Genomic DNA, 14,992 nt, shown 5'->3' with positions numbered 1-14,992 from the left:
TCTCTCTCTTTATCAAACGTGAATGAGTTTCTCAGGTGGATTTTTTGTTGTATGTATGTCAACACGTGTTGTTGTTGCATAGAGGATGGCAGTCATCCATGTTGAGCCTACTTGAAGATGACCTGGTTGGCACTCGATCTCTTTGAAACCAGATAGCTCTATGTGTAGTTCTGTGTTTTAAAAAGAAACATACAATTAAACAATGGTGTCTGAAATCTGATTACTCATTGATTTAGTCATTAGAAGAAAAGCAAACTTTTAATCGCGATTCATTCACTGTTATTCTGTCACTATACCTTCACGAATGCTCCACATCATTCCCTAAATCATCCTTGCATTTCAAACCTGTTTCTCAATTCAAGTGAGTGGTACGCGACCTACACGTTGACAACATTTGGTAACCTTTGCTGAAAATGCTGTACAGAAAAGAGTAAGGATAAATTCGCTAGTTTAGAGTAATTGAACATCTAATTATTCCTTGGTGCTGGTCACTCCAAGCTGCTTTAATGTACCTCAGGCAAACAACTGCTGTCCCTGGAGGGTGAAAAAGCTGCTGGAGGAGACGGCAGAGAGTCTCAGCCAGCACCCGGCAGAGGCACAGTTTACTCTAATTCCTCTGCAGGTCATTAATGAGCTAGGATAGTGGTTGTCTTAATAGGCAGCCAGACAGATTTTAAGTGCCCCATGGAGTGTAATCCACAGAGGTAAAGCATCACACTCGTAAGGCCCAACAGATTGCTCTTAGCCTTTATTTTACTGAAACTCTGTCTTTAAGCAGTTCTATTATAAAGGGCAGTGTGTTTCAAACTTCTGCCTCTGGGGCCATCATGGCTCATGGTCAAAACCATGCCCTCACATACTCTTCTTTCATAAGACTGTATGTGTGTTTTCGCATTTTCTTGCAGGAGTACCTGAAATGTATGAATCAGTAATGAGTCATGAGAATGTTCCTCCAGTAATTCCTTGTACAGCAGAAATGTAGTACATTCCAATGATAGCTGTCGATTCTGACAGTTGGAAAGCTATGATTAATATTCATGATGATGGAAACTTACCAGGGAAATGGTCCCTACTGTAATCACTGCACTTGATTTGTCTTTATGGTCTGCAGCTGAATTCCCAAACCTGCAGTGGCTTTTACATCTGGATGTGCAAAGTGACTGAGTGTTTTTCCAAAGAACTTCCTTATATGAGAGCAATGTATAAGAGACTGTATTTTGCACCTAACCACATGCTGTACTGCATGCACTTCACACTGAGGGTTGTTCAGCTATCTAGTTTATCTCTCATATGCAATAAAGGCAATGATTTCTTTCCGCCCCTCTGTTGCCTGAAGCTTGACAGCTTCATTTATGAATCTGCAGTGAGATTCAGTCACCTTCAAGGAGAAACCTACAGCACACACACTTAACACCTAATCAAACACACATGAAATTTTGGTTCAAATCCTCCAATCTGTGAGCTCTCTGTGTAGGCAGACATGTTGTGACAACCCTATGCTGCCGTCTCCAAACCTTTGTCAACAGCTTTCACAACTTCTGTGCAAGGTCTAATCCCTCTGTCTTCTCAGGGCTTCATTCACGTTATTACACTGTGCAACGATGTGTGAAACGTGCCACCAGTGTTGAACATGTGTACTCCACACATGGACATGCAGCATGTGCACTTCTTTCAGATAAGATTGTGATAATAGTGCATTGTCTGATATGTGTAATGCTATTTTGGGATTTGGTATCATTTAAAGAGTAATAATGCTTATTGTCACTAACATAAGTATCGGTATATCATGAATTGCTGTTATGATGCATATTTAAGTTGACGTTGAAGTTAAAAGCTGTAGGATATTGAGAAAGAATAGCGTTATTTATAAAATGCTATACTTACGTCGAGCTATAAAGTCAAGCTATGCTATTTTTAATGAGATTTGATGGTTATAAAACATGCATGTAAATTCAAAAAAGATGAATTGATCATTGATCATGTGTTGTACTGCATTCTATTCTATAGCCCATAATGCACAGTGGCAGAACTGCAGACACATTAGGTGTGTGTGTGTGTGTCGTGCTCCTCAGCACTTTGTGTTTTGTTTGGCCAAGGGGACGGAGGCGACCATGAACGCAGAATGAAATGACAAGCAGTCCGCTTCCATAAATGAGATCTGGACGCTATGTGCTGACACATGCAAACTGAGCAGAAACTAAATATGCACTGTACATGGTCAGTGAGTGCAGCGCCATAGAAGCATGCGCTCACCCAAGTGAGAAGCAGCTGGGAACACACACACAGCTCCATTGCATGGGGCTACTGTATGGGCTGAGGAGCGGGGTGCCAGGTGTTGCCGCTATTATATAAATAAAACGTGTAACAGATGAGGTCGTTTTGAGAGAGAGGATCACATACAGTTGATTTTTGTTTTGTGTAACAGGCGCACAGCCCTGCAGTGATCAGAGTTCAGTCCTCCTTATAATACCAGAAATACACATTATCATTCTTCAACGCTTATTGCTCACTGAAAACAAAAAAAAAAACAATTACAAAAAATATTGCCTGTTACGTATTAATTAAAAAATGCCCCTTGCTTTTTAGTTGCCACTTTTCACTCAGCTTGGTTGTGAAAATATGAGCTTGGGAGAACGCATATTTGTCTAGTTTGCCTGATGTCATTATGGGTGTCAGCATGCTACTTCATATGAGAGAGAGGCTGATGTGTACTGACATAGGAATAAGGACTTATGACTTGAGCCCAGACCTTTGGAACCATAACCACAATGAGTATAATTTTCCAATGAGATGACTCGGATTTCCTGCTCACTAAAGACACTGAATAAAGCACTGAACCCTGCAACATTGATTTTTGCCAAAGCATGTTTCACTGCTCTATTGCCCCCATTGCATTACTGGAACTAAATGTCCTGTTTTTATAGACACAATTAACTATAAAAGCCAACATATGACGTGTCATGTCTGTCACATTAGTGGACAATATAGGTTGAAACAATGCAACTTTTTCTTCTTTCCAAGTCTCAGGATCAAAGTTGCTTGTGTAGCTGTGCTGGTCCAAAGAACAACCAGTACAACAGCAACCTTTCTCAAAGAGCCCAGATTTCAGAGGCAGGTGTCAGGAATGAGAACCTACAGCCCACTTAAGTCCAACTCAAGCAGCCCTTTTCTCAAGCCAATTCCCCTTTTTCCTCCACCTCTGTGGACAAGTTGTTATTCTCTCTGTGGACAGTAATGTGCAGCTCCCCAGGGTCACCAGTGAAAAAACTCTGACAGACTTTGCCTTAGAAAATACTCACAGCATCCTGTTCCATCGCTTTTTTTTAACTCAGTGATTTTAATTCTATGACAGGGATCTCTTCTGGTGGTTTAATCTGCATGTATCTACTAAAATCACAGAATTTGAATTCTAATCAGACCTTTTGCTGCAACAGCTCTGCCGGTCTTGTTATCAGACACAATCACCTTGTGCCCTTCCGCGATCTCAGCACCCAAATGCTCATCATGAAGATTATCAGTGATTCATCAGGTTGACAGTGACTGTTATTCTCCCCCCAGTTCTAACCCCTCTGCAGCATGCAACATACATAGATTTCACCCTCTCTTTTCCACAGTGCTGCTGTGCACAGCCAACACAGGGACAAAGATGGCAATCTCCCCTCTGCTGTTCCAAGCCTGATCGGCATGGAAATTGGGTGATCTCTGTCAAGCTCACGAGCATGCTCTCAAGTGCTCTCAGCTCTGAATCTGACCTGTCGACCAATCGGGTACACAGAGGGGAGAAAAACAAAGATAAATTGGCATCATTATGTTTACCTCATTCAGAGACATCTGTGTGAGACTGCTATTCCCAGTGAATGCGGCAGAACGACTCCCATTCATTCTAGAAATCCTGTTTTTGTCCCTGCCGTGTGTTGTCACCCCCTTCCTCTTCCTTCTCCCTTGTCGAAAGAGATACAGCGTTTAAAGCATCCCCTTCTTTTATTCTGCCGTGCCAGCTGACACCCGCCTTCATGCCTTGGATGATGGAGATAAAAAAAGAAGGTGATATAAAGCAAAGAGAGGACACAAGATCCTGGGATTTATTTTCCTGCCCTCCCTCTCTGCTCTTCTTGTGCTCACACACGCTGAAACAGGCGCATGAGGGGAGACGTCAGAGTCTCCCAGGCAGCGATGTATGTGTTTTGCTCCGTGGCTCTTCACCTCCTCTTTCTCTTGCACTGTCTCCCCCTCCCGTTTCTTTGTATCACTCTGTCCCTCTCTGTCCAAGGCTCATTGGTTCACACAGAAGAGGGCTACTCCGTCGTGACGGGTGAGACAGCTCTACGCGTGCAGAGACATCTGTGAATGTGCTTATGTTGGGGGACTGAAGTAGCCTCTTAGCTAAGATTGAGACCACCCTCCCCTCCTCCCTTCCAGAGATGGGATTTCTAATGGCATGTACCATTGAAGCTTGGAGCAGGGTGGGCTGCAGCACAGAACGCAGAGAGGGGGATGGAGAGAAAGCAAAAGAAGAGAAAAAAAGGGGGGAGTTGCTCTGGGAGTGGGAGATGGGAAGAGAGGCAGAAAGAGTAGAAGGATGGAGATGAGGAGTCCAAGAAGAGGATGGAATGCCAAAAACGTAAAGGACGAACAATTACACAAGCTTTAGCCTCTATTTCTTTCCTTGGCAGATGCTTCCCTACCGCACAGATTCTTCATATAGAAACAGAAGCTTGGTCATATGCAGAATCACTGTATAAGGAAACAGCAACATGTTAATTTTTAAAGGGCTGCACGACTGACTGCATAATATTATAGCATACATTCAGGAACATTTTGCAGAAATGTGTGGATTGAACAAAATTATGCATGCTCAGAGAAAATTGTAATTTTGATCTGGACGGTAGGGCGTCCTCAGCATACTCTAGTCCTCCAGATTGGCAGAGCCTAAACTAAAGCCAAGCAGACACGTAAAATGTCCATCATCTAATTTCAGACGTCTCTGAATAAAGAGCCTGTCTCTTGTTGAGGTGAGAGAGCGTCTGGTATGATCATCTAAAAACACGTACCTCCGCCAGCTCACCTCCTCTGAGCCAGCCTGGAGACCAAACCTGGCTCTCACAAGGAGCTCAACCTGGAGGGCTGATACAGGAAGAGGTGGCTCTGCTTTAGGAAAGTATGTTTCTGGACCTTGCACCACCAATGACACAAGGGAGAGGCTTAGAGACTGATGGTTTTGGTTTTTTGAGTGCATTACATGCATGAAAATGAGCACAATGCCACTCAAAACCTTTTTTTCTTTTTGAATTATGTCTTGTAAATTAAAAGTCAGACTACTTAAGTATATAAATATGCAGGTGACAGCCAAGAGAGAAACGACATCACTAAATTAACACAATAATGTGTGCATGTCTATAAGCCTGGATAGCCCGAAGAAAAGCCCTGATTTAGCGAGTGCATGCCACATTTTGCTGCAAAGTGTCATGCAGTATTTTGAGCTTCAGGCTTTCACTCGGACTTGGCTTGAGGTGCTGAATGAAAAAAAAAAAAAAAAAAAACAGTGTGTGACACACGGGTGTTCAACACAACAAGTTACTGGAAAGGATGATGCCTCAGCATGGGTGAGACCAAAATGTAAAAGAGGTGGTTTGATGGTCAAAGTAGAATTTGTCTATGAGTGTACTCACAAACAGCTGGAACATTCAAACCCAGTTACCTGTTCATATTGTGGCTGATGTTTTGTAGATGTTTAATATTATCTTGTTTACATATTCTGAAGCTACAATAACATAATTGAGTTTGTATCATTTTTATTCAGCGAAAAAGACACGTCTTAAAGGAACATTACATCATCTTTCACACTAAAAATGAATGGATATACCCAGGATTTTTTTTTAAATCCGAGTGAAGCTACGACTAACGGCAATGATTTCCATTGCTTGTGGTTGTTCTGCTCTGTGGTGCATTTTTGCCCCAGCATCACCAACGTGAGAAATGTGATGTCACGTATTTGCCGGAGGAAAAAAACAATAACTTCATAGCCCTCAGTCATAATGTTACCTTCAGTCTCTCTTGGAATCAGTTGTTTGATGATCTGATTGATAAAATAAATGAGATTGAGCAAACACGAATTGCAGTGTTGCACCGAAAGTGGTGCATTTATCGCAGAAATAAAGCAGATGAAGAAGAAATTGGTGCATTCACCCAGGTCTTGTGTCCCACTGATGCTGAACCAAAGCCAATAAAACGCCACGTGAATTGCAGACATTTGAATGGACACGTGAATGAATTACGCGGAAACACTTTCCTAGTGGCGAAAACCCCATGTGTTTGTTGACCAGTGTTAATTGGGTATGTGTAACTTGCAATAGGAAGTACACTGAGATGAAAGCATTTGACAACTTCTAATAAGTCATTTTAAATGACCCTCAGGTCAGCATTACGTTTGAACTTGCTTTTATCATTAAGTTATACTACTGTGTTCTTCCCACTCACCACACTTACGTAGTCCAAGAACAGACCTATCAAAATTATTTTGAAGCTGTTATTTTAAGGGATCCGCCAAGTTGCATACTGTTGCTTTCGGGGTTCTGGCTAGTTTTATGTGGCTTATTTAAAGTGGACATAGACCGGAAGCTCCAATTAACGCTGCTTGTGTGTGTGTATCTGCGTCATTACCTCGTTTATGAAACCCTAAAGTTTCAGAACAAACAGTTCAGCCACTGCTGAGAAAATAGGGTTTTATTGTTTTCCTGGGCTCTGCGAAGCGGAACGGCACTTCCGTTTGCTGATGATGTCATCAGGAAACCTCACCACTCTTCTCACCAGCGTAGCTCCTCCTGATGCGGGCACTAGTCCAGGCACATCCGGTTGCGTACATTCAACCGCAGAAGAAGAAGAACTACTCTCGTTGTAGCCGCTGGGATGCATCCATCGTGCCAGAGGGGGAGCTGTGTATCTGAGAGCTGGCCTACCAATTACGTCACTTCCAGGTACCTGGCCAATCACAGGACAGTGGGAAAACTGTCGTTGGCTGAAACAGTGCGGCTGACGAGAGCGTCAGTGAGGAGATATTTCGATCGGCATGTTTGCAGCAAGGAGGATTTTGACCATGAAAACAAGTTATTACAGTATATGTAAGTAGACCTCCATAACTAAGGTCTAACTAACATATATGTGCGATACAAGCATTTGATGTCACCTTTAAATAGATGCAACTGCACGCTTCATGAAGCACAGTGTATATTCATTTTTGAAACAACAGAAATCTGAAAATGGCCTTAACAACACGGGGAAACCCACCACTGTGCAGCTAAATTTTACATTATCAAAGAGTCCCGCTAGTTGTTTCCAATCTCTGCTTAATAATCTATGGCTATAGCTTTGCATTCACATTGTTGAAAACCACCCACACACCCATCTTCTACCGCGTTGTCCTCCACACAAGCTGTGTCGCTGACATAGGGCGATTTCTTATAAACTTCTGCTTCAGTCGTTCCTTTATTTGGAGTGTTCATGTCATCATCTGCAGGTCAGGTGTTTACAGGAGACCCCACATAACCCATCAATGAGTATGTTTGGTATGTGTATCACGTCAAACATGCAATTCATACATGCAAGTCAAACATGAACCAGTGGGTTTTTATACATGTATGTGTGTGTGTGTACGTACAACTATGCCATGAGTGACTTGAATCTTACAGAGCTGTGCCATGACTGTGGGTGGTGCCTCTCGCCTTTTTGGAGAAGTATGATTTTTTTCCCCCACCAGCCATCTGGTGTGTCTTTTCAGGCCTAATAAGAGGGAAAGAGAGATTCAGTGGAGTTCAACAAATCTCTCCCTCTCTCTTACTCTCTCTCTCCCTCGCACACACACACACACACACACACACACACACACACACACAAGACAAGGGCTGGAAGATGGAAGGGGCCCAATATACTGCTGGTACCGGGGCCCGGCCCTGTGTGCATGCCCCACTGGCCTCATTGGGCCTCCATTGATAGCTAATCTTTGGACAGACTTTGATGTCTAGGAGGTGAATTCACAGAGTGTAATACTCTGGGCATTTTTCCTGAGTAGTTATCTACTGAAGTCAATCAGAATCAACGTTGAAAGCGATGTCAGTATCACTTAAACAGGGGATGCTTCATTGAAAGAGTGTGCCACACACAAATAGACAATACCAATTCCAGAACTGTTGGTTTAAGGAATGTGCTCTGATGTATTTAAAGGTAGATGCACACAGTTTTATTTTTTCCATTTTGATATTCAACAATACATCCTCATGAATATTGTAATCACTACAAATGGCAATCCAACATCACCTCCCAGCCACACGGTGATTGACATTCATGTCATGGTCCACCGCTTTATCCTCTACCTGCGGGTCGTGGGTCAATGTAGCCAATCCCAGCTGACACAGGGCGAAAGGCAGGGAACACTCAGGCAGGGTACATAATCTTAATGATGAAAGGTTTCACGTTAGTAGGACATACAGGCAAAAATGACTTTTTAAAAAAGTAAGCATCTTTTATATGCCCCCTATGTCTCAGTGTGAGACAGATAGACTTGCTTTTTTGGAGTTGTTATCCATCAAAATATTTTTGAATTCATTCCATGTTGTACAACTTGTTTACAAAGTTATATTTTTCATGTCGTGTAGAGGCACACAGTCACAGAGAAGAGGAACGACGACAACAGCATTAAAAATGCATGGGAGACACAGTTATTACCCCAAACAGCATTCAAGAGAGTGCAATTATACATATTTGTGACCAGTACAACAGTAAGTGGATAAATGACACTGGCTTTTATGTGATGGCAAAAGAGAACATTAAACCAATTCATGCTTAGGTTTGTGTTGTAGCTTCTCTGTGTATGTAGCCGTGTGCTGTTTCATTATTTGGAGGTGAGTGTGTTACCCGGGCTCAGACCACACAGGTCGTCCTCAGGACTGACTGTAAAGTTTCACTGCTTCAGTTTCTTGATAACAAATGAGCAGTAAGTATGTAAGTTACCTCAACTTACTGCACAGACGTCGATATATGACGGTTTAATCAATATAATACTATGAGTTCAATATCAGGTTTGTGTAATTATCTGCAAGGGTTAAGAGTTGGGTCTTTCTTGCTGTGCTTGTCCAGACGGGTGTAGTGCATCTGTGGGCGGTTGAACTGTTGTTGTCATAGTTACTTCACTCAAATGTAGGAAATGATGTCAGTTGGGTGTGTGATAACGTAATGGCCATTGGCAGCATTAGCTCAGGGCGCACACATGATACTTTTCGTAATAACACAAATTCCCCAAACACATTACGTCCGTGAATCATTAAAACAACATTGCATTTGTAAAGTTCACAGCATCAACCTTTTGGTTGATTCTGGTTGAAATCAGTTTATTTAAAGATATGTTGTATACTTGTATATTTAAATACTTCCAATAGAACTTTATTCGACTTTTAGATGTGGTGATTTCTAACATGCTTCTGTCTGACCGTCTTTCGCCAAGTGTTAGCTGGAATTGGCTCAAGCTTCCCACCACGACCCTCAGATGACAGGCAGTGTAGATATTGGCTAAATGGATATTGATTTTATTATCCACTTAAAGCTGGAATAGACAGCTTTTGGCTTAAACTGGTCATTATGCTATTAAAACCAATTGCAGTGCAAGAACAACACCATCTGCGTTTATTCTAATGTCCTATAAGTCTTGCTTTAAATATGCTATTCTCTTGGCTACGGAGATGCAATATTTCAAAACAATGCAGAGCAATGCAATGCAACAATGACAGCGACCACACTGGAACTCGTAGGAAATCGAGCAGGCCGTGATTGGTTGCCTTCTGACAGCTTCCTTAATATGATTGTCCTTTTGTAGCTTAGCAAATGTAACTTGGCACAAAGACACAGAAGGGCAAGCAATTGATTTGTTTTGCCTGCATGTCCTACTAACATGAAACTTATGATCATTAAGATTACGTCCAAAAAAAATTATACATATTATATATATATTCAAAGTTATATTACACTTACAGTTTGTCACTTTAAGTGTATTGAACAAATGACATTATTTTTAGCTGGAGGAAAAGGAGGCTCCATTAAATGTCAAATATAACCTTTTAACCGCAATTAAATGGATGGAGAAAAGAGATGAATGCAAGAGTGCTGCTGAATCATCCTTTAATGGTTTCATTCATGGGGAAAAAATATATTTTGCAGTGTTTTCAAAAGCTCAGAGGGAAGTGGTGGGAGGCCAAGTCTGTCCGATGAACAGCTGTCTTTGGCAACAGCAGGGAGGCTGAGAGGGGGGACTGTACTTATATTGAATTAGGCCATCAGTTGGAGCAGGGTCCTCAGCGTATAAGTCACTCAGACAGATCAACAAACAGCTGCCTGTTTACAAGGGCAAATCCTGGACGGCCACAAACCACAGATTGATGCTCCTGCATCTGTGAGTGAGCTCAGCAGATGATGGATAAAAACACTGTATGTGTCCGGTATTCTTTACCCTCTGACCACATATACCGGCTGAACAGCACTTTATCCTTTTAAAGGTCCACCAGGGTGTCAGATTTTAAGAAATGCTCACCTTGTTTTTTCATGAGATCTACAGTGGCCCTCACATGCCACAAAAGGATGTGCTGCTTTGTTTATGTGGTAGGTTTGCACTTCAATATGCAAAACAAACACTCATTTTTCCTGTCTGATTGCTGTAGAAATGTGGCAACACAAGATGGCGGCTTCTTTCAACCAAAGGTCCTTGTATAAACTACATACAAAAGGTTCATTCTAAGGCCATGAAAAACAAAGAAGCAATTATACACTGAAACAAACATACTAACATGGTAAATTACTGCTGATAAACAATTGTAATATGAATATTACAAGGAGTAGCATCTTTTAGCCACTACACAGCACTGAGAACCAGCTGCCTGATGGTCTTAGAAATCCAACCACAGCAGTTTTTAAAACGAGACCGAAAAATGAATTAGTGCCTTTCCTTCAAAAAAACTTCAGATTTTCCAAAATCTGAGGCATTTTTTTTTTTTTATATTTAACACTTCTTAACCCTTGCCTTGTCAAAATGTTACCCATTGGACCTTTAAATGACTTTAAATAAACTTTACTCATAATACCTTATTCCTAATACCTGCTGCTGCTGCCTTGTGCAGTGTTCTATATTATTTGTACTTGTCATTTTCTGATGTGATTTGTTAACGTGGTTCTCCAGTCGTATGTATGACGTCACTGATAACTTATCCTATTTCAGCTAGGTCTCATTTGTAAAAAAGAGACTTTAATCTACATGTGACCTACTGGTTAAAAAAAACCCAGGATAGATAAATACATTTTTACAGTTTGCTGGTTTCTGTGATTATGATTACAGGCTGTGATTTGGTGTAATACTCTTGGCTGCGTCCTCTCTGGACGGTGTAATGAAAGAAAGTCTTCCAAATATTAGAAAAGTAATAAACCAAACTCACCTCAGGGTTTCGAGTCAAGCCAGCAATAGAGGCAGCGACTCAGTGAGCACAACTATTTGGCTCTGGACAAAATGACATCAGGAAAGAGAAAAAGGCAGCTGGAAACTGCAGCCAACTTTCCCTCACCCACAAAACCATTCCCAATATGGTGATAGAGGGTGCAGTGTTGCAATAAGTAATGTTAGGTTGGAGGTTGAATGTTTTCCCATAATCTCAAAATTAGCACATGGGAGTTGTGACTTTACAGTGCTGACAAGAGGCTGTTATTGAACGGAGAGACAGCAGAGGAAAAACACATCGTTGTGTTTCAGCTGGCGGGTCTACAAGTTGTCATTCAGAGACGTTCGCCCCATTCACACGTATTCCAAAAACTTATTTTGCACCACAGTTGGACTGCAAGTTGCCGACACCACTGGGAGAATTCAGTGTCTGATGAGTTGATCCTGGCTTTCAGATTTTTGGGAAGGCAAGGTTGTTATGTACTGTACATACACACGGGCAACAACGGACACACAAGAAAACACATGCTGAGATATGTGAGCTGCCAAAGGAAAAGGTGTGTGACCTTTTCAACTCCCAGAATAAATCTGAAGCAGCAGAATTTTTGGATTTCAATAAAACAGTGACTGCATCTGTAGCCCCAACAGTTACTTAACCCTTCCCAATTTTTTTTGACCATCTTGTCTAACTTGTGCTTTAATATACCAGAGCATATGAATCATTCACTCTGTGTGTCACTCAGCTTCTTCTTCTTCTTCTTCTTAAAGGTGGCGCAGACAAATGCAACATGGACGTGCCGGACATAGTTACTGATAACCTTTTTCAAATGGTCATAATGATTCCCTCTGACTTCATTGTTGCTTTTGCTTGTTAGTGTAGTGTCCCTCATCCATTAGCCACAGAGGTCAAACTGTAGGTGGAATATCATTTAGGAAATATTAATAAAATGGATGAGCACAGACTGCAATTGTGAGATCTGAGTCTGATCTTTTCTGCAGGAGGTTTGTGCGCTACATGCACCTGAATTAAATCAACAAAAGACAAAATTAGCTGAATATTGTCAAGCTCAAAATATGCGCTCCGCTTTTCACATTTTGCATATGCATTAGACTGCGTTCCTCAAACTTTTCACTGATTATGCAAATGATTTCTCACACATTTAATTGGGATGGAAACACATCTGAGATGCATATTTCCCAGAATTGCACACAACATACAGCTGCATTTGCAATCTGCATTAATTTTGTGAAGATTGTGAAAGGTGTGATTTCAGGTGGCGATATAGAGCATGAGCGTGTTGTTTCTGCCCACTGGATAGCAGGAGTAGTTTCATCAGTATGCTTTGGCAAATGGTTCCAAATGAGTCCAAGAAAAAATATGATTATGGCTGGCGCTGTGGAAGTGGAGCTGTAAATTGACAAAAGACTGAACTCAACAGCACAATTGCTGCATATATTAGATGATCTATTCAGTGACCCTGTGCCGGCTTCCCAGAACTGAAAAATCCAACACAGATCATTGTGTTTTGAAAAAAAAGACAATTTCACTTTCATGGCTATTTTCACTGCATCACAATATCCCCCTCAATTAATGAATCCAACAGCAGCAGCTTTGCATCTGTGCTTGTCAGCAAAGCCATGCTTTGGTTTTATTTATTAATTTATTTTTCCCCACGCAGGTGTCTCCTGCTTTTCAGGTGTGTTGAAAACAGATGGCGGAGAATTAAAAATCTCTAGTCCTGCAAACAAATCTGACGGTGACAGAAAATGAGCAGATGTTTAAATTTTTTGCAATTTAATTCAATTTAGAGTTAATAATATTGGAGGAAAAATCAATCACAATCTCAACAGTTATGTGCAAGAGTTATTGACTTTTAAAAGGGTAACTTGACCTCCTCTTCTGAGGCTAACTCCAGCCAATGGTCTAAGAAAACCAATGGCAAAATTTGGATGCAGTCGCTGGTGTTTGACCACATAGGGAGTAGGTGAGCAAAGTTTTCAAATTTCAACACTTAACACTAAACTGTGAAGATTTGCACCTGGATCAGCAAATAACATTACTAATCCCGGTTCTCTCCATGTGCACACCTCCCCCCATAGATTCATTATGGTTGCAGCGTTAAGTCTGAATTAATGTTTATTCTTTTTATTGCTGCTGAACAATAATACATAACATGACATTCAGCCTCTGTATTTGAAAAGTTTGCAAGTTTTGTCGTGCAAGCCCAAAATTGACTTGCACGTCAGGTTAGTTTTAAATGTATTGACAGTGTTAGTTAGAGGAGAGCACTTGGAGAACGAAAATAATCTGTGAGAAAGTGCAGGAAAGGAAAAATCCTCAGCTACCTGGAAATCAATGATCTAATCAACTGAAAGTATGGTTTCAAAGAAAGTATGACACAGTTCTACCGCACCGAAGGAATCAAGAAATTAAAGCAAAATATGTTTCTTTCAATCTTGAATGAAAGAAGTTGACGGACGGAGGAATTATGATACATGCGTCACCCAAGTGTGACTCCGTCTGTCATATGTTATACTTGATAATGTCATTCAAAATCTCACTAATGCTCCACTGTCCCTTAATAGTTGGAAGTTACTTTCAAACTAGATGAAATTGCGATTTGTTTATGAATGAAAAGTGGCAGAAGTTGACAGTAAATTATTCCACCAGCTGCAGCAAGCAGATGTGATGTTAAGTGTGACAGTGATTCTGTGTGTTGCTGGGCTCCGTCGTTTCGCTCAAGACGAGGATGGTAATTCAATCCACTTTATTGACGAGAGGATCAGTTGTTCGCGGGAGATGTTTCGACACTTGTCAGTGACGTGTCCGAGTGACGTGTCCGACTCCACATTTGACAGCATAGATTATTGAAGTTGCACATTATTCTGATGTCTTGTGACAGGGTCCAGTTGGTGTTAAAAACATAACACATACAGGAGCATCTGATAAATGCCCATGACATGCCCATGACTTCATAGGGCAGACACGGTGGTCACTTCGTTTTGACCTTTACTACAGTGAGCCACTGGGCAGCAGAGGGCCGTTGTGCCTGAATTAAGGGCACATTAACAGTCCAAGGGAGAGGAGGAGGCTTTATTCTTTTTCCCAGATGGTCCAGCAATTTAAATCTCGTACTCTCTGATAACAAGCCCAGTTTTATGACCTCGAAATGTCTACAAATCGCTCTGCTTTTAGAATGACTCTAATTTTATTTCAGGCTTTATGATCATTAACTCTTCCAAACAGAGTGCAGTTTAATGTCCGTGGAGCCTTAACACTGCTTTAATCTGCTGCTGCTGCTGCTGCTGAGAGGTCAAAATGTACGCAGCATTACTCATATGTCATTTCATGGATACGGTGTTTTAATACAAGCAGATCATTGGTGGGAGTAATTGTGCTGTTTCAACACTATGTACGTAACAGCATGATAACAGCTGCACCAGTGGATGTGCAAACTGCAAATAACGCTGCTAATTTACCAACTGTGTAATATTTGGGCCAAAAAGTAATGCAGTATGGATGCA

The 14,992-nt window shown here is 41.3% G+C and overlaps 1 protein-coding gene across 3 annotated transcripts in view; it reads right to left on the bottom strand.

The window, feature by feature from the left end:
• Positions 1-4,346, bottom strand: part of b3gat1a (beta-1,3-glucuronyltransferase 1 (glucuronosyltransferase P) a) — a 56,044-nt gene extending 51,698 nt beyond the window's left edge. For all 3 annotated transcript variants that reach the window (XM_058633742.1, XM_058633743.1, XM_058633745.1), the window contains exon 1: positions 3,817-4,346. The gene's annotated coding sequence lies outside the window, so the exon portion shown is untranslated. The remainder of the gene's footprint in view (positions 1-3,816) is intronic.
• Between the last annotated feature and the right edge of the window lie 10,646 nt (positions 4,347-14,992).

Source organism: Solea solea, chromosome 7 (assembly GCF_958295425.1).
Source record: "Solea solea chromosome 7, fSolSol10.1, whole genome shotgun sequence".
NCBI classification, from domain to species: Eukaryota; Metazoa; Chordata; class Actinopteri; order Pleuronectiformes; family Soleidae; genus Solea; species Solea solea.
The sequence above is the reverse complement of the archived record's forward strand: the minus strand, read 5'-3'. Positions and strand labels throughout refer to the sequence as shown.